The sequence below is a fragment of the Dicentrarchus labrax genome, unplaced genomic scaffold (assembly GCF_905237075.1).
Source record: "Dicentrarchus labrax unplaced genomic scaffold, dlabrax2021, whole genome shotgun sequence".
Lineage (NCBI taxonomy): Eukaryota > Metazoa > Chordata > Actinopteri > Moronidae > Dicentrarchus > Dicentrarchus labrax.
This window is the reverse complement of record NW_026136724.1, coordinates 10,026,669-10,046,087: the sequence shown is the minus strand read 5'-3', so window position 1 is coordinate 10,046,087 and position 19,419 is coordinate 10,026,669. Positions and strand designations below refer to the sequence as shown.

The window sequence follows — 19,419 nt, the reverse complement described above, 5'->3', positions numbered from 1 at the left end:
GTGAATCCCCTGTGTGTACGCTGCATCCAGTGGGAAATGGCAGACTCCGCCATTCACAATGAAAACAACTGCGTCGGGATGTAACTACGGCATGTAAAAATATTTAATGGCTATGGCTGGAAACGCCAACCATAAATGGTATGAAAAACAGGGTTTGATTTCATGAATCACAAATTCATGGGGCTGCAACTAATGGTTTGTTTCATTGTCAAATGATTGTGCCACTATGTTTTTAATCAGGTAATTCATTATATAAAATCTCAGAACATTGTAAAAAATGCTCATTCAAACCCAAGGGGCTCTATCTTGCACTCAGCGCAATTGACTTTGTACACTGGCGCTTGTATAATTCCTACTCGACGCACATTGGAATTTTCCCTCCACCGATGCACGTCCTTAAATTAGGGAATGAACTTGCGCTCCGGGGGGGCGGTTCAGCGAAAAGAGGAGGCATGTTCCGGCGCAAACGTTCCCTGGTGCTATTTTGCTGTTTCAGAAAACAATTCCGCTACAGACCAGGAAAAACCTAGTCTAAAGTCAGTGGCGCTTATACAGATGCCATTTTAAGGGCGCAGACTCGAGGGGATGCGCCTGAGAGGCAGCAGCAACATCGCCACCCGGTCAGGACGGGCATTAATACTTTGCCGCATCCCGGACAGCTCCCGCTCCAGCATGTCAAACCCGGTTTGCTGCAGGAACGGGTGGTCCTCCGGCGTGTAGTGGGTCTGGATCCTCTGCACCTTGGTGTTTGCGCCGCTCCCTCCTCAGCTGGCCCTTGCGCACTGCTCGGCCAGGGTCTTCTTCCTGGAAGCTGCGTTACATTGTTTTGATTTATTGTATGGCTGTGTTACATTTATTTCATGTCAATAATGTCACTTCTCGGTCTTTTACGGCCCTGATGAGAACGTCGGTCTCCTCGGCTGTGAACCGCTCCTGGCAAATCCGCCGTTATAATAGCAATCCGCCATGGAACAAGCGCGCCTGCTTTTAAAGGGAATGTGAGATGACGCTCTGATTGGTTTATTGCACGTTACGCCCAAACCACACCTATGACTAATGTAGCTACTTCAGACCAACCCATTTTAGATTTGCGCCGGGCGCAAGAGTCATTTATCCCGCCAGCATAATAGCAACAGCGCCAGAGATCCGCCCACAAAGCTACTTGCATTTTGCGTTTGATACTTGCGTTTCAGATCGCAAGATAGGGCCCAAGGTGACATTTTATTATTAAAAAAACAAATATTCAACTGATAATGATATAAAACAGAACAGAAAATCTTAGTGTTTGAAAAAGCTGGAAGCTGGCTAAATAACTTGAATGCATAATTAATTATCAAATAACTTTCACTTAATCAATGAAACATTAATACACTCTACACACCCCTCCTGTGTGTATGCTTAAGATTAGATGGCAACAAAAGGTAGATGAGTGTGTGTGTGTGTGTGTGTGTGTGTGTGATGGGCGGAGGAGGAAGAGAATATGTGCATTTTCATGAGCGTATGTGTGTGTGTGTGTGTGAGAGAGAGAGAGAGAAAGAGAGAGATCTGTAGCACTTTAAGGTTGTTGTTTTGTCATATCCCCTCCCCTCTCCCTGTGTGGCATTCTGTCAGAGTCAGCCCAGTGACATTTTCAGGCAGCTGAACTCCGGGACCTTTCAGTGTCACCCTCTGTTGTCATTTCTGACTGGTACAGCCCAGACAATGATGCACTCGCACTGTGGGGGGAAAATGATATACAGCCAACCTCAAGGTCTGCCTTGCTCAAAGTTGTTTTTCCACTTCTCCATCAAACTGGCTTTTGCTGGCACAGAATACCACTCACTGCTGCGATGAAAAAGAAAAAAAAAAGTTGTAAGACGTAATATGTACTCAAGAAAGAAGTCAGATAAAACTTTTGCGTTTGATACTTGCTATTCACTGAGGCTGATGCAAATATGAGGAATAAGTGCAATACTTACATCCCCTACAAAACATAATTCCCAGTTGAAGTTTCTTCTTTTTTTTTTTGCCAAATCAAGAATCACTAAACCTAAAAAAAATTTAAATCTTCATCACAATCTCCTCATAGTTCATCATATTATAGTTTGCAAGCCCTATCGTGGACTGTTTAATTGCCCCTGACAAAATCAAATAAGCTTGGTCCCTGAGGGAGTGTATAACTGCACGCATCTTATCCATAAATCAGGTACGTAGGGTTGATGCAAGGTGGCAGTGGCAGTTATATAGGAGCCTTGGCTGAATCACATGCCCGCTGCAAGGAAATGGACCTGTCGGAAGGGCCGTGAAATAGTGCAGCTGCCGCGTCACTCACGGCTCTGCTCCTTTATTTCATTATCATACTGGAACAAAATGTGTGTGTGTGTGTTTGTGTATGAAATGCACCATGCAGGCAACAGGTGCAGCTGAAACAATATCCAATTTGTGCGTTTCAAAGATACAAACACATGTTCAAGCAGTCACACGCACCTGCTTGCCTCTGACAACCACTTCACTGAGAATTATCTAATTGCCTGTGAGGGTTCAAACTCTTTCTCAGAACACAACCTGGGGACTTTTCAGCTTAACTAAAATACACATCTGCTACCAACAGCAAACTCTAGCCACATTACCCCTCACCTCACATCTACATTCACCCATCTCAGAGTTTCCTTGAGCGGCTCAGTGTGCACGGGGTTCAGTACAGTTGCCTTTAACCATGTTCTCCTTATTGATTTGAGTCTGGCTGTAACCTCGTATCAGGGCTTTGCAAAGTTCTCTGCCGCATTAAGCCCTGGTCCTAATTGAAGCCTCCCAGAGGCTAACTGGCTCGATTGCTCCGACATGTCAAAAAGCATCAGTCAGTTAAATGGGGCTGGGAGATGGAGAGCCGTTATTGCCGCTGCTGCTGCTCCCTGCAGACTGTGACCTTGTGGTGAGACTGAGCTTGAAGTGTCTCCTCTAAACTCGCTGCTTTCCTGGAACATCCAAGTTCTATTCTCGTCTAGAAATCCACAATGAGGAAGTGTGTCTGTGTGTGAATGCATGTAGGTTCAATTGCATGATGTAGGTGGGTGTGAGCATGCACGCAAATGTCCGTGGCCCACAGCTGTGGAGTAAAATGAATGACAGTTGTTCTGAGTGGCTGGTGATCCTGCAGCAAATCCTTTCAAAGATTCATCCTGAGCTGCTGGGGACGGACAATTACATCGCCGGATCTGCCAGGAGATAGGACCAGAACCGGCAGTGCTGTATGTAAGGAATGTCTACAGTATGTTGCCATAGTTACGCAGAGGTGATAACAAGGTGGATAAACAACACACAGTTTGTGTTCGCTGTAGATTTAAAGTCACTTTACAGTTAATGTATAATGAGCCATGAATGCTTCTAACATATGTTCATATCATATTTACTATCAATCTAATTATATTGAAGCTGTGAAAAAGCATCGTCAGTTTTTACCACTCCTGTAGGGACACGGGCAATGTTGCATTTGAGTATGGTGGGGATCATTGTCTGTCTTCAAACTCTCACAGAGCACTCGAGCACTTTTGTCTTTTCATGCTGCTGTCAGACGCTCAGTGTCGGCAAAGTGAATGAACTAGTGGATGACTTCACAAAGAAGAAGCTACAGACACCTCTCAGCATTGATGTGAAGAGAAAGACATGGTGCAGTCTCACAAGTACCCATACATGTCAGAAACCATCCAAACAGGTCTAAAAACTCATATGCTGCTAAATCAGTGGCAGCCAGTGTGCTTTTCTTTGCTGTGGTGTGCCTAATGCCGAAGAGACAGTACAGAGATGCAGGAGACAAGAAAGAAAAAAAAACAGTTGGCTGCTACAGCCTGAAGGCAGTAGCAGGATGGAGGGTGCAGACCAAACTGATATCTGTCTGACACAGAACCATCCACCCACTCTCTGGTGAGCTGATGTCATTGAAAGAGCACCTCCAGCCTCTGGCTCTTACCCCTAAGGTGCAACATCAAGTGCTTTAGGCTCTCTGTTGTGCCAACAGCCATCAGACTGTACAATACCTGTTGTGTGATAGCCCCACTTATACCCACCAAGGATTTATTGTATAAACTAACCTGGAACATGGTTATGAAATGGTTTATTTTGGATTTGTTGGAGAGCTCATATATAATTGTTGATATAATGAGAGCACTCAGTTTCCTGTTTTCCTGCCACAGCTGCAACATTTGTGCATCTCATTAAAGGGGCAATTTAATATTGCACTTCCATAAAGTGAGGGACAATAAATAAATATAATTGAAGGAGATATGCTAACTTCCAGTTTCTAGTATGGGTCATGCTCCAAACACATCCTACACTTCCGATAAATGCAACACAATAGCCTCTTACCTCAGACTTCTCTTCTAAATGCCTTCACCTTTCAAACCCCACACCTTTACTTTTGTAACACAGGTTTTCTTTTATTGCAGTTACAGTGTAGTGCTGTCTACTAGGTGCTCAGTTGACGGTATAAGGTCGTGCATATTCATGTCAATGAAGTTATGCTGACTTTAAAAAGTCAACAATCAAAATATATAATTTATGTGCTGAATCTTTCAGTTTTGCCTCACACAAACCTCAAGTGCCCACTTTATTTCCTGCCACCATATAAATAGGAAACAGTAATTTAGGAAAAAAGCAAACAAGGTAAATTGTAGTTCTTCTAAAAAGTGTATATTGCCAAGTGCGTTACGTATGAACCCAGATTGTAGTTTCCTGGCACCTAAAAAAAAAATGTATTTGCGCTGTATCTATTAATAAATGTTCTATACTGTAGGTCAAAAAGCTGTTTGACATCATAATAATACACCTTCCCTAGAGCTGAGCAGTGATAGGCAGCTATGCCGACACTCTGAACAATCTGATTAATGTATCTGCTACGTTTTAAATTCAGTTCAAGAGAGAAATCTTTATGAATGGTACCTAACTGGTTGCAGTGTAAACCTTTTGTCTTTGGTGGTTATGTGTCATCAATGAACTAAACATTGTAATTAAACTAATTATCATGGAAAGAAACACTGAACATACGTATACTACACTGTCCTCTAAACACCTGCCTGTTCTCCCTACACTGGCTGTTGATAATTTCCCATCTTTGTAAGAGTTATCATTAAACAAAAAATGACCCAAAAACTGGATTGTTACAGCCCCAAAACAATGCATCATTTAGAGACATTCTGTAGTCCTTTCTTATCTTGCCCTGGTGGATGTCTAATCTAATCTAGGTTGTTCTAGCTGTTTTTCCACTTTATGGTGAGGTTATAGATAGGACTAGGTTTAGGGTTGCCGTTTAGATGTAGGTGAATAAATGGCAGTATCACACAGGTACACTTTCTCTTTGAGTGATACTGAAAGATTATGGCTTCATAGTCTTTTCCTGTCACCCATTGTACCAGAATGGTGGATAGAGATGCCGGAAGGGCCTTTGCTTACACAGCGCTGTTTGCCTGGAACTGGCAATCGACACGGGCCATAAATCACTCTCTAATATTTTTATGCATTCAGTCCATCCAACTGCCGCTAATGTTTCTTCGGCCTGCTTCCTTTGTAACTCATTTGAGCTGAGCGGCGACGCATGACAATGTGTGCGTAATGGGGATTGCTAGAATCGGCTTGGCAGAGACACAGACTCTGTTTGGATTGGCTCAGAAGTGCAACTCCCACGACCTTGGAGCACTGTGTGGCATCAAGATTACGTAAAAAGGGCAATTGAAGACGAATCAAGTGAAGCTGTTAATTGTAAGAACTTGCCCCCCCCAGTGTCCATTGTAGAAGCCACAATCCTACATAAATCCTGTGCCAGTAAATGACTTCCGCAATTCTTAAATGGCGAAAACTGTCGGCTTGCATTTAGAATTCTGTCTCTCAAACGAACATTGGTACAGTTGAATCAGCCACAAGACTTGGAAGCAGTTTCCCTCCAGAAGTGGTAAATCTCTTAAAGCAGCTACTTCTTTTGCCTCGGTTGATCACTTCATCTTTGACCCAGACCCCCAACAGTGTCCCTAGCACAGTGACTGGGGCTGCTTTTGCCCTCGTTGCCATCATGTCCTGACCTTCGCTGCCTTAGCTTGTCACACTCTTATCAAATGCTATCTGATGGCACCGCGGGGCCCGAAGCAAGCAAACACTCTGATACAATCTGGCTGGCTGGTAAAGGAGATGCCACTCCCCAGGCCCCCTCGCCCACCCTCCAATCTCTGCTGTTTCTTCTGCTCTCCATCAACACCTGTGGTGGCTTAAGGGAAACTTAGTGCTCCGTCTGTGTCTTTGTCTCATCTCTGTGATTTAGTTTGTGCTTGTTTACATATCTGGATGTCTCATTTTGAGTGTGTGGAGATGTGTGTGTTTTCAGGTCCCTGTGTGCATGGCATTATGCTTAAAGGAGTAGGTGAAGATTTTAGGAAATAAGATGATCGTCTTTCTTGCTGAGAGTCGGATGAGGAAATATACTTTGTGGGGCTACAGGTTAAATTCACTTTCTGGTATTTCCCTACTACATGGGAGCCAGTTCCTACTATATCAAGGTGTAGGGAAATGCTAGCGGCTTTGTCCTGCTCTTTATTGGATTTGGGGAAGTTTACACTCCAGCTACCTCGTAGTCTGAAATAGCATCACGTTCGCCAAAGACAAAAAAGATTTATCTCCTAACATTTAACAAACAGTAAGGCATACATCTAACCTCTGTCTTGATCCAAGTATGTAAACTAAGCATTCAAACTGGGTTAGGCCTACTTTAGAATGAAATAAGGAAAAATAAATGATCAGACTCATAAATCATACTTATAATAGGACTAACTAGCTCTGGACTGCTATACAAGTACAATGTTTTTTATTCTTCTACACAGATCATTAGCTGAAAGGAAGCAGACTTTTTGCCTGGGACATCCAGCGTTAGCTGTTGCCCTTTAGGTTTAGGGTTCTCCTTCCAGAAATGTCATTTTCAACTGTGCAAACTATAGCTTAATTAACTAGTTAGTTACAACTGATTAAATCTGCTAGAGATAGTGGCACAGGCAATGAATAGTTGGCAGCTAAAAATGAAAAGCCTGTTTTTCTTTTGTCTGAATTTAAGGGGCCTTTGAGTGTTAAATCTGCCAAAGTTATTCTGTAAACTGTATACACCAATCAGCCATAACATTATGAGCACTGATAGGTGAAGTGAATAACACAGATTATCTCATTGTGAACAAGTGAACATTTTGTCCTCAAAGTTGATGTGTTAGAAGCAGGAAAAATGGGCAGCGTGAGGATTTGGCAAGGGCCAAATTGTGATGGCTAGACGACGGTCAGAGCATCTCCACAACTGCAACTCTTCCCGGTCTACAATGGTCAGTACCTATCAAAAGTAGTCCAAGGAAGGAAAAGCAGTGAACCGGAGACAGGGTCATGGGCGGCCGAGGCTCATTGATGCACATGGGGAGTGAAGGCTGACCCGTGTGGTCCGATCCAACAGACGAGCTACTGAAGGTCAAACTGCTGAAAAAAGTTAATGCCGGTTCTGATACTAAGGTGTCAGAACCAGTTTGTTGCGTATGGGGCTGCGTAGCCACAGACCAGTCAGGGTTCCCATGCTGACCCCTGTCCACTACCAAAAGAATACTGTGCCGTGCCACAAAGCAAAAATGGTTCAGGAATGGTTTGAGGAACACAACAATAAGCTCAAGGTGTTGACTGGACTTCCAAATGCCCAAATTAGGCAGGTAGTCATAATGTAATGGCTAATCGGTGTATGTTCAAATGCACCACTATTCTTGGCTTGCTGTGTTAGTATGATGAGGTCTGTACTTGTTTACAGATGTTTTCTTGTTCATACATCATCATAAAATAAAGCAGTTACATAAACCCAAGGCTACATCGTTACTTCATCCTTTAAGAGCAGATACTTGATACAAATTGTGCCCAATGGGAAAGTGGAGTTCAGAAAAGCATAAAACATAATCTCAACAGACAAAAGTCTTATGCATATTCAGTAATCAAATCAAGACAGAAAATAGCACAGAAAAATAGACAAGGGATTGAAACATGTTATTTAGTAGGTTTATGGCCTTTTGAACGCACTGGTAATGACAGAAAAATACATCTTTTGTGTTTGCCATGTGTTGAGTTTTGTGTGCTTGAACCTGACTTATAATACAAGATGTTACTTTGTATTTCAGTTCATTCAGATGTTTGCAGGAAAGCAAACGGAGGATGTTGTTCATGCATCAACCCACACATGTTATTCACACACAAAGACACACATAATACAACATACACATCAAATGACTATGTATTCACATCTCCTTCGCCCCAGGTGCACGATAATGAACCTGCATTATTTCTCTGCTTAGAACATGACAACAATCAATAAGCATTCAACAGTCAACACAATCACTGTTTTCTCCTGTAAATGCCTCTGAATAGACTCCTCACTTTCCATGCTGATATGAAGTGACAATAGGTAAAATTAGGCGCTGTGCAGTAATTTGATTTTACAGTTCAGATTTTGCCAGTAAGAGGAGATTTCTTCATGCACTTGAAAGAATTCACCATCACTAAGGTAATTTAGGGCTTAACAATGCTCATGTGGGTAACTGAATGCATCATCAAAAAACAAATCCCTTTCAAAGCCCCTGAAATGAAAATATGGCACGAAAACAGAACTGCTCATGACAATATTTTGCCAACTGATGAATAAATGATGTATTTAAAATGCAAGTCAGACTATTACAATGATGGGGCTTTATTCAGTTGGTGCTTAAGTTAAAACGAATACATAAATAAAATAACTCGTCCCTCTATTTACCCTCCTTGAGTGAAGAGCCAATCCATTTTGCAGTGGTCATCAGGACGTGAGTCACTTTTGAAAGGTGATGGCCCTATAAGCACTCATTATAATAGCAGACCGTGAGAGCTAGTTGGAACGGCAAACTGAAGAGATTTGTTTTGCAGGCTTGTGATTTTCTGCATGTCGGGCATTGAGCTTCTCAGCTCTCTAAAACCGTAATCTGCACATCTCTCTCCATTTGTATATCCCCTTCCTTTTTTTCTGCAAATATCATCTGTTTTTTTTTTTTCTTCCTCTTTATTGACCACAGAGAACGGTTGTCCCCGTTTGGCTTAGCAAACAAGCAAACAGACCCCGAAAGCACTTAATTGATTGTGATGGCCCATTTGGCCTCGCTTCAGCCACACCGGGTCGCTTTTTAAAACACTAGGCCGGGGTGACACGACACGACAAGACAATTTAATAAGAGTCTGGTTTGTGTTTTGATTTGCCAGACAGCCTCCGATGCCACGGCCTGCTGATTGCTCCCTTTTTTTTTTTTTTTTTTGTACAGTGAGCTCATTTGACAGCAGCACACAAATAACAGGCTGCGAAAGTCCACAACATTCTCCCTCATTCACACATACACACATATTGTCTTTTGGTTTCCCACAAGCCCCAACACACCTGTAGGCGCACACGTTCACACACACACACACACACACACACACACACCCACACACACACACACACACATACATACATACACATACACACACACACACACACACACACACACACACACACACACACACACACACACACACACACACACACACACACACACACACAGGCTGTATTTATTTTGCTCTTCTCTCTCTACCACCACAATTTGGCAGGTGGCACTGTGCCGGGTTCCATTAGAAGAAAAAAAAAAAAGGAGGGCGAAAAAAAAATCTATAAAGGCAAATAAACAAGAGTAGGAGCTGCTGCCAGCTTGCTCGCATTCTCCACCGGATAATAGAAATGGAAGTACGATAAGGTTCTTGTATAACCTCCCACGTAGAGGTGTAACTGAGTTCACTTTCCCTTTCCTGCATTTAGATTCTGGCTTTGGCACCTGGTCAATGCTATATGATTTGGTCTAAATAAATCATACACATCGATAGACATAGTGCGCAGGGACATGCACCTACTGAACAGCCAAACAGATACGCTGCGCAAGTATCCAAAGTCTCAAATGTCCATGTCTTTTTACTCACTTTTATTCTTACATTTACCTCAACAGTATATACCTAAAACAGAATCGTAAGACACATTTTGGAAAAGAAGCAGGTGCAGCTATGCAGGTGTGTCAGCTTTATTTGATCACTTAAGCAGTGTTTACTCTTCTGAGGTTATTACACATGACAGATAACTGACTTTGTCATGGAGGTGTCTGACTCATTAACAATTAAACATCTGTAACGTGCAGAAGCAGGTGCTTGAAAGTGGGGGGCAACAATACATTATGTTAAAGCGCTTTATTTTGGTGAGGGATCATCCGCAAACCACATCGCTGACCCTGGATTCTCCATGCAAGTGAAAAGAAAAGTCCTAGGAACACATCTGATTTTGCCAAAAGACTGACAAATTCTAGTCATTTACCAAACTTCTTGTACCTCGTCAAGAACCACACAGTACATTGCTGAAGGCCTCAGGTTTTATGCACATTACAAGGACACGTCGACTTTTATGTTCTGTGGAACAGGATGTAACAGTGCCGGGCTGGGGTTGGTTCATGGGGCCATTTCACTTCCTCGTGTTTAATATCCCTATCCTTGGGACAGCTATTGGGGAGAGAAAAGGGGCCTCTTCAAAGCTTGTCTTGTCCTCTGAAGGAATATGCAGGCACTCTGATCTCCCACTGAGAGTGAGGGATGGATAATGGAATCAGTGGAAAATACAACATGGGCAGTAAGGAATTATTCAGCTGAGACGTTCAGAACAAGATTACCTTTCATCACATCCTGTGACATGTAGAAAAGATATGTAGTTGCTATGGCTGCTGTGGACGAGTTGGAATGAAAGGCAAGTTGTTTCTCATTTTTTTCTATGAACACTAAATTTGTGCAGATAACACAGATCAGGGTGTATTAAAAACTTGCTAATTTGCTTTATTGTCGAGGTATGATTAGAAAATAGATGACACTCGCTATATTTGCACAAAAAATACGAAGCTACAGCCAGGAGATGGTTAGTTTAGCTCAGCAAGCAAGGAACAGCAAGCCTGGATCAAGAAAATAAAAAATCCCCTAGCACTTCCAAAGCCCACTTATAAATCATATTGAAACCAAAGTGTAAAATCCAAAATGTGTGGTTTTACAAGACATATAGCTAATAATAGCTTATTATGTACTAATTGGTCAACTTTAGAGGTGCTGGTAAGTGGACTTGTTCCCCCTTGTTTCCAGGCTTTGTGCTACACTAACTACCTCCTGCCTGTAGCTTTCTTGTTTAATGGATACAGGAGTGGTATCAGTCTCCTCATCTCACTGTCTGCAAGAAAGCAAATGAGGTTGTTTCCTTTCCCCAAAATGTAAAAATGATTCCTTTAACGGTCCAGTGTGTAGCATTTATGAGGATCTATCGGCAGAAATTGTAATATAATATTCATAGGTATGTTTTCATTAGTGTTTAATCACCTAGAAATAATATGTTTTTGTGACCCTAGGATGAGCCTTTTATATCTACAGACACCTTCCGTGGTGGCCCCCATGTTTCTACAGTAGCCCAATATGGACAAACTAAAATACTGACTGAAGTTTGCATTTTTTGCACGTTTCGTGGCCACCTTTGTTTCTCCCTCATGCTTGGAAAGGGAAGGTGAAGCAAGTGAGCTGCAATCTGCAACTACACTGCTAGATGCTTCTAAATCCTACACACTGGACCTGTGTGGTGAAACAAGTTAGCACAGCAAACAGTAGCTACAGTGTGTCTTTACAGTACCAACAGTTTTTCAGTTCAGAGGTGAAAAGGACAGCACTGATGTTTTGCAGCTCTCATTAGCAAACATGTTCAGCATTGCAAGAGCTCGGCCTTTCAAGGTCTGAATATGAAGCACAGACTTAAATAATACAAACTCAAATACGTGATATGATAGACAACATTAGCCTCCTGGCATCTGAAGCACTCTGCTGCTCTGCAGTCCTCCACGGCGAGGGATAAAGCATGGCTCACTCTTGAGCGCTGTAGACCTGCTCTGCTGAAAAGGGCTTTTTGTGGAGGAGACCAACCCTCGGGTAAATTGCCTGTGACATTCCAAGTGCTAATAAAGCATCCTTATGGATGGTAGACGCAAAAAAGCATTCTCTTTGTGTTTTCTCAATATTCTGTTTAGCCTAATTAGGACCGCCGGGGACTGTAAATGTTTCAGTCATTGTGGGATCACAGAGGCCCGCAGGTGAAGATGGAGATAAAAGGCTTCCGACAAAGGAAAGAAAGCAGCTCTAGTGGTACATTTGTTGTACAACACTGGGTTAATGTATCAAGACAGGCGGAGAGCTGATGAGGCAGTAAGAGAACCAAATAAAAGTGAGAGAGTTATGGATGGGAAAAGTCCATGTGGGAAAGATGGACACAGACTAAGCTTTTAAGGCTCTGAGAGAGAAAAGCTGAAGTCAAAAAAGATGAAGGCAGATGGAGAGAGACTTTTCCTTTCACCCTCAGCTCATTTGTCCTGTGGCCATAGAACCTGGGGATAGAGATGCTCTAATGAGCAAGAAGAACACTTCCTTATCATTCTGTGCGTGTGTGTGTGTGTGTGTCTGTGTCTGTGTGTGAATACAGCTCATATTGCGAGCAGTGGGGATGTTCTTTCATTAATCTCACAGGATGTCATATGTGCCACATGCATGTACTGCATCATTGGCACAGCGCTCCTGTGATACAGTTCTGCTTCAGTGAGATCATACTTTTATTGTGTTGCAGTTATTTTCTTCCCCATTTCCACTGATATACATTCACTGAAGCCTGTTGTGCCCAGAAGAGTAGTCATTTTAAGTTCTAGCATTATAACGTAAAACCAAACGTGACAGATATTTCCCAATGCTGAAGGAAACACGAGTAAGAACAATGGGAAAAAAACATTCTTAGCAGCTGAAATTGAGCTGAAAATGAGGCAAAAGGAGGCTTATAGCCGAGCTCCCTGAGTGTCCTTGTGTTTTTGTTTGTCTCTGTATCACTCTGAGCAACATTTTGCATAGAGAGGAAGTTGCATATAAATCCCTCATTATTCTTGTTCTTTGAGGTGAGGTGTACGCGTGTGTGCATGCATGGGTGCAACTGAGCAATGCAATTAGTGAGTGCATGAGTCTTGGTGTGTGTGTGTGTGTGTGTGTGTGTGTGTGTGTGTGTGTGTGTGTGTGTGTGTGTGTGTGTGTGTGTGTGTGTGAGAGAGAGAGACAGAGAGTGTGTGTGTGTGTGTGTGTGTGTCTGTGTGTGTGTGTGTGTGAATGAGCACTTCTTGTCAGGAGCACATGTCCTCGAAGAGCCTCCACTACCCCAGCCGGTGGGCTGATGAGCATTGATTGGCTGAATGAAATTATCAGATGCTGCTGAAGGCCACCCAGTACTCCATCTACAAAGAGACAGGTGTTTCTGTTTATTTTCGTTGTTTACTTTTTTTGTCTTTTTTACACCAAATTCATGAATTTATGAATACAGTAGATTTATTTGTTGTCAGATGTAGCTGAAGGCCACCCAACGTCTGTGTTTGTGATGGTGTGTGTGTGTGTGTGTGTGTGTTTGCATATGGGCCTGCACGTATGCTGGCGACGATGCCCTTGTAGATTACATGGGGAGCGCAATCTGTGTTTAGCACACTCGCCCCTTAGAGGACGGATTATGGGATAAACAGAGTGGCAGGCTCCTGTCACCACACATACACACACACACACACATTAACTCTCACAGACGCACACACACACACACACACACACACATTAGCTCTGACAGACACACATTTTAGGTACTCCTGTTGGGCACCGTAGGACAGATGCAAGGTGGTGATCAGCTGAGAATGAGCAGTTGAAGTTGCGCACATACACTGATGCTCGTTTATCTGCATTTGCACATGTGCTGACTGCCTGATTAGTTAGTTGCTTACAGTATTCACACCCTGCAGGCTTGTTGTAGTGGAAAGTGAGAGCCAGCACAAGCCAGCATTTCAGTATTTGCTGTTTTATTCACATTTGAACTTGTTTTCAACAAAAACGCTAATTATTTGCCTAAACTACACTGCTTACAATGAGGCAAGTGTCAGGGTGACAGTTTTCATTCAGAAAGTTCATTGAATATGTGATGTTGAGCTGAATAAATCACATTTAATTCAAAGATATACTTTTTTGAGTAATTTAATTACTTAGAGATTGGAAGACAACGTCTCCTGTTGATAACTGGGCCACTGGTATGGACATGAGCCTTTGTTTAACGATGGCAGTAGAAGACACGAGTGTGTCATCCGTAAAGCAACAAAGCCTAAATGATCATTACCTAAATCACACTTGTCTTTGGCCACTCATTCTTATCTGATCTGTCATTTTCACACTTGAATTCATCACCAGTATTCACACATCCATCCACATAATGATCCTCACATGCACCTCAAATGCACACTGGCACATGTTGACTTATAGATGCACACCGAGGCACACTCCCGTCCCTTCCACCGCCATCTCAAGGACACTCAGTCAACATTTACTGGAGCTTTGATGGCTTTACAACCTACGTTATTACTGCCTCCCTTCCTCCTCCTCCTGCTGCTCTTCCTTCTCCTCCTCGTGTCATCAGCAGGTCTCGGTCTTTTGTATCATGGTGTAATTAACCACGCAACAGGGAGTAGCTCAGCATCCAACTTTCAGCTCTGAATCGAAAGAGCGGGTCTCCAGCTTCAAACCATCTGCTCCTTTTTTTTTCTCCTTTTTTTTTTCCTTAAAAGAAACTACATGTAATTTAAAACATAATGTTAACTCTCACTTTGTTAAAACGGCTCCAGATGCTGTTCAGTTTGTACTCACACTTTCACTGACGTAACAATGGATGCACATTGCAAACCTCACTTGTTTTGTATTATTTATTTGATCTTGGAAAAGAAAGAAAATTCCCTCAACTGGGAAATACAGTTAGCGTTTATCTCCAGTAAAACTGGTAAACTTTTAGCAATGCTAGTGACATGGCACTATGGATGGCAATGTCGGCCGGTCGGTTGGTCCACAGCTCGGATGGATTGCCATGAAATTTCCCCAGAGGATGAATTGTAATAACTTTGGTGATTGCTTATCTTTTCCTCTTGTTTACCTTTTCCTCTTGCGCTATCATCATCATTATTAAGGCGAAGTCCCTCTCCTTCTTCTCCTTCATGTTTACATTGCTACTGGGCTTGTTGCCATGCTATCATTAGCATTTAGCTCAAAGCACTGCTTTGCCTAAGTACCACCTTACAGAGCTTCTAGCATAACTGTAGACTCTTGGTTTTAAAAAGTAGGGAATCAAAGTTTTTTATTGATTTATTAGCAGACAGAAAATGAGGTCAATGTCAAGCTCGCTAGACAAACCAGCCAAGCGAGGCGGAGCACCTTTTCCCCACATCGTCTTGTCTCCATGTTTATTTTCTGGTATTTTAGCACGTAGAAAGTTAGAACATCAGGAGAAAAAAAAACTTTAACATGCCTTTAGGAAATGTTGCATTTCTCCCTTTTGATTTTTGACATTCTTCTATCATACCTTTGATGTTTCTAATGCACACAGCTGGGAGATAGTGATTAGATGGGGAATGAAATGGAAAAGAATCCTTTTAAGCGCAAATTATAAAATGTTTTTCTGTTACTTTGTGTTACTTTAGATTGGAAGAAACAAACATAACGGAAACCTATTTTGGTTTATCTATCATCTTCATTGCTAACCTAATAAAGCAGTTTACACTAGTCAAATTGTGGCAGCTTGTAGATATTTCTGAGAGAGCTGGAGGGTTAGTATAGAATCATGGCTGTGTACAACGGATCAAAGCAGTACAATGTAGTGTGTTTGGTGAACTCTTGCCGTGTGTCAACAATCCAGTTCAGTCAAACCAGCAATGGCCAATAACACATAAACTCACAAACATTGATCACACGATCACATTCAAACCTTTGCTCCAGCCTCTACACCGCATTGCACCCAGAGATCCCCTGTGAGCCCCCTCTTATTGGTGGCAAAGATGGAGAGGAAGAAGGGTGACAATTCATTTAATCCCTTCATGAATGCTCTTCTTCTCTCTCGGGGTGATATTGAAAAGATGCTCCAGGCTTTCCCCCAGCAAAGCGCCAAGCGGAGAGGCCCCTGGGAAATATTTTATTCAGGCGACGCCAAATTTTGTACTCCGCTCACACACAGAAGCGCACATACAAACTGCAGTTTTTATGAAAGAGGCATCTTTGTCCTATATTCCAGTCTTGTAGCTGCCACACGCATTTTCATATTCAGTAGGATGATATTATTCTAAAAGACTGTAACTTTGTAAATGAAAGCTGAAGGTTAGTTTAAACCACTTGAGCCCTAATGTTCCCGTTGTTCCCCTTAAATTCTCCCTTAAGTAGCTTTGAAGAAAGATAAAACACTTGACAAAACCACACTTACATTCCCTGTCTTTGTGCTCTAGCAATCCACTGACGCTATACCACACTTATGTGGAGAGAAGTATCAGTAAGGACATGTGAAGCACTCTAAACACACATATCAAAAACAAATCTCACACACACGGCTGCTTTATCTCCATCAGTCGCTCTTTCTCTCTCTCTCTCTCTCTCTCTCTCTCTCTCGTGTGTTTTTGTCATTACCTGGGGATCGGTGATTACGTTGCAAACAAACACACACAATCTTCACACTATCTCTATCCTGCCGTCTTGCCTCATTAGATGCATGCACGTGTTAGAAACACCTCGTCCTCCTACAACCCACCCAAACAGAGGCCCTTACTAAAGTTAATGAAGTGGAAGTCCACTGGTAATGTGTGGCCCTTGAACATATTTCTACATATTGTATGCATCTCAAGCTACGGCTGTGGGTGTTTTGTATTGTTTGATGTATTCCTAGTAGTTAAAAAAGGTGTGAATGTGATATTTCACATCATTATTTAGCCCTGGCTACCAGGACAATATTAATCAGTCAATCAATCAATGGCAATGCAATTTAAAACAACCCTGTATTATGTGAAAACAAAAGCAAAGGAAAAACGGCCTCCACAACCACTAATTTATAAGTAATCAGTGAAGGAATTTCTCATCTGAGTGACTTGAGATACTGCCTTGTCAGCAGCTACAGTCCCTGTGTGCTGCTTTTATCAGCTGTTTTCTTTCTTTTCCTTCCTTTCTGCATGTGTAACGTTAACTCATTGGCAATGATTTTGCGATGCCAAAATACCCACATTCGCAACAAATCAAAGAGCAATGTAGAAAACATTCAAGTGAGTCATTTTTAGACCATCACTTTTTCTGACATGTCATGTGTCACTGGCTGTGGATGATCTCGGCTGTAGCGAATTAACCTTAATTGTCTGACCACTATAATGAAACTTTCGGCTTTTGTTTGGTTACTGTGCGGTTACTGGGAGCAAAGGGAGAGGTCGGGTACTATAGAGCGATGATGTCCACAGAGGGACGAGGTTAGAAGGGTCAACAAAAACTCTGAGAACATTGGTTTCTGTTTAACTGTGACTGCAGTTGTAAGCTTAACCATGTGGTTAGGGAAAAAACTAACCTAACCATTAACCCTAACCTAATAACAAAAGTCCACTAACCTTAACACAATAGTAATTTAATAAATAACCACCATGTTTAACCACAGATTTGTCACATCAGAAAACTAATTTATTTTCCAACGACTTCTCACTGTTGAAAAGCCACAGAGGAATGTCGCCATCAGATCAGAAAATGCTTCTATAGTATGTGTCATCCTCAAGGGCATTTACAAACAATGTTTCTCTGCGTTTAATTTAAGTTTTCAGTTTATCTGCTTGGTAATGGAGTCTGGGAACACTATGGAAATGCCTCGTATTTCAATCTGTCTGATACATTAAATCAACATTTCATGTTTTACGCCATTCATCTCACTTTCAGGATGTAGCTACAGGATTCAAACATTAAAAAGTTGTGTTTCTGACTTTAAAGGCAAAAAATATATTACTTGCAGTTGATGAAAGCCAAACCAAATCAGATTTGATAGGGGATTCGATAGGATTTGGATTGATAAGCAGATTCTATACTGGGTGATTGATCTCCATTCCCAGTCCTGTCACATACAGTATACAGTGCCGTTTCTGTCACAGCAGTCTGCTATATATCTTTTTTCCTCAAGGGACCCCCTTTCTATTATTTAGTAAACGGAGGATCCCTGACTATGTGACACATTTTACGGATATTCAAAACTGTACAATTAACCCAAATAATGAACTGAATAATTGCAGGAAGTTTGTGTAAAACGAGGAATTTGAATGAATTTGGAGAAGATTATTAACTAGATAGATAGATAGATAGATAGATAGATAGATAGATAGATAGATAGATAGATAGATATTTTATTTATCCCGAGGGAAATTCAAGTATCCAGTAGCATACGAAACATACATTAAACATACATTAAACCTGTATGTAATTAGGGAACTTTTTATAAAATTCTCTGTCTGTATTATGTATTTCTTAATTTTTAACAATCATACATACTTCCTCAGCTACTTTTTAGACAAATTCAATGTTTTCTTGTCCCTGACGCTTTGCCATTGTTATTTTAGACAATTTACTTTACATTTACGTTTTTTACAGAAGTGGACCAAATGCCAGGCCTACTGTGTATATCTTGTACATTCTCTAGCACCCCTTGAAATCAAGAAGGCCTCTCAGCCCTCTGTGAAGCCTTAGTTGGGGTCCCTACCCCCAGGTTGGGAACCACTGTCCTAGAAGGTAAAGACAGTAAGGATCTTTTTTTTTTTTTTAAAGGACTGTGGTAGCATCATGGTAGCTTTTGCTGAACCGTGAAATCCTTTTTAACTGATTTTGAAGTCTAGATGGAAAAAGCAGGAAATGCAGGTCCAGTGTGAAGAAAAGGCTAGACGACTGAAAATAAAGCCTGTCTTTACACAACTGTATGAGTGGTGAGTATAACATAGAGATGGGCTTCCCAAATTCCATAGTATTCTTTTAAGTGCTGTTGTTTCATGTGACATGAAGCAATCTGACCTGTTGATTGGCGAGAAAGCTGAGAGAAACGATTTCCTGGAGGGGTGAACTGTCCTATCTACTAATAATTGTAAAATCACAGAGCAATCAGCGGACGAGGGCTGGCCCGGCACAAAAACAAGGCCCTCTCTATCGAGAAACTCATCTCTCTTGGTGCGAGCGATGAGGGACAGAGGAGAAGATCGGAGGGGAACAAATGGAGGGAGAGGAAAAGAAGGAAAGAGTGCGGTTGGGCTAGAAAGCTGTTTTTCTTTCTGTCCAGACTTTTTTACTCAAAAACATCCCCCAGGTGCAGTACTTATTATGGAGCACAAAATTGCCTAATGTGCTTATTTCTACTGCTAATGCAGCAGGCAAGCAGGAAGACAGGGTATAGCTCTCCAAGGGAAAGTGTGGAGTACAATAAGACCTGTAAGCACAATTTAAGTAATT

At 41.9% G+C, this 19,419-nt stretch overlaps 1 long non-coding RNA gene across 1 annotated transcript in view; it reads left to right on the top strand.

The window, feature by feature from the left end:
• The window catches only part of LOC127359052 (uncharacterized), a 183,534-nt gene that overhangs the window by 103,838 nt on the left and 60,277 nt on the right, over positions 1–19,419 (top strand). The window lies entirely within an intron of this gene.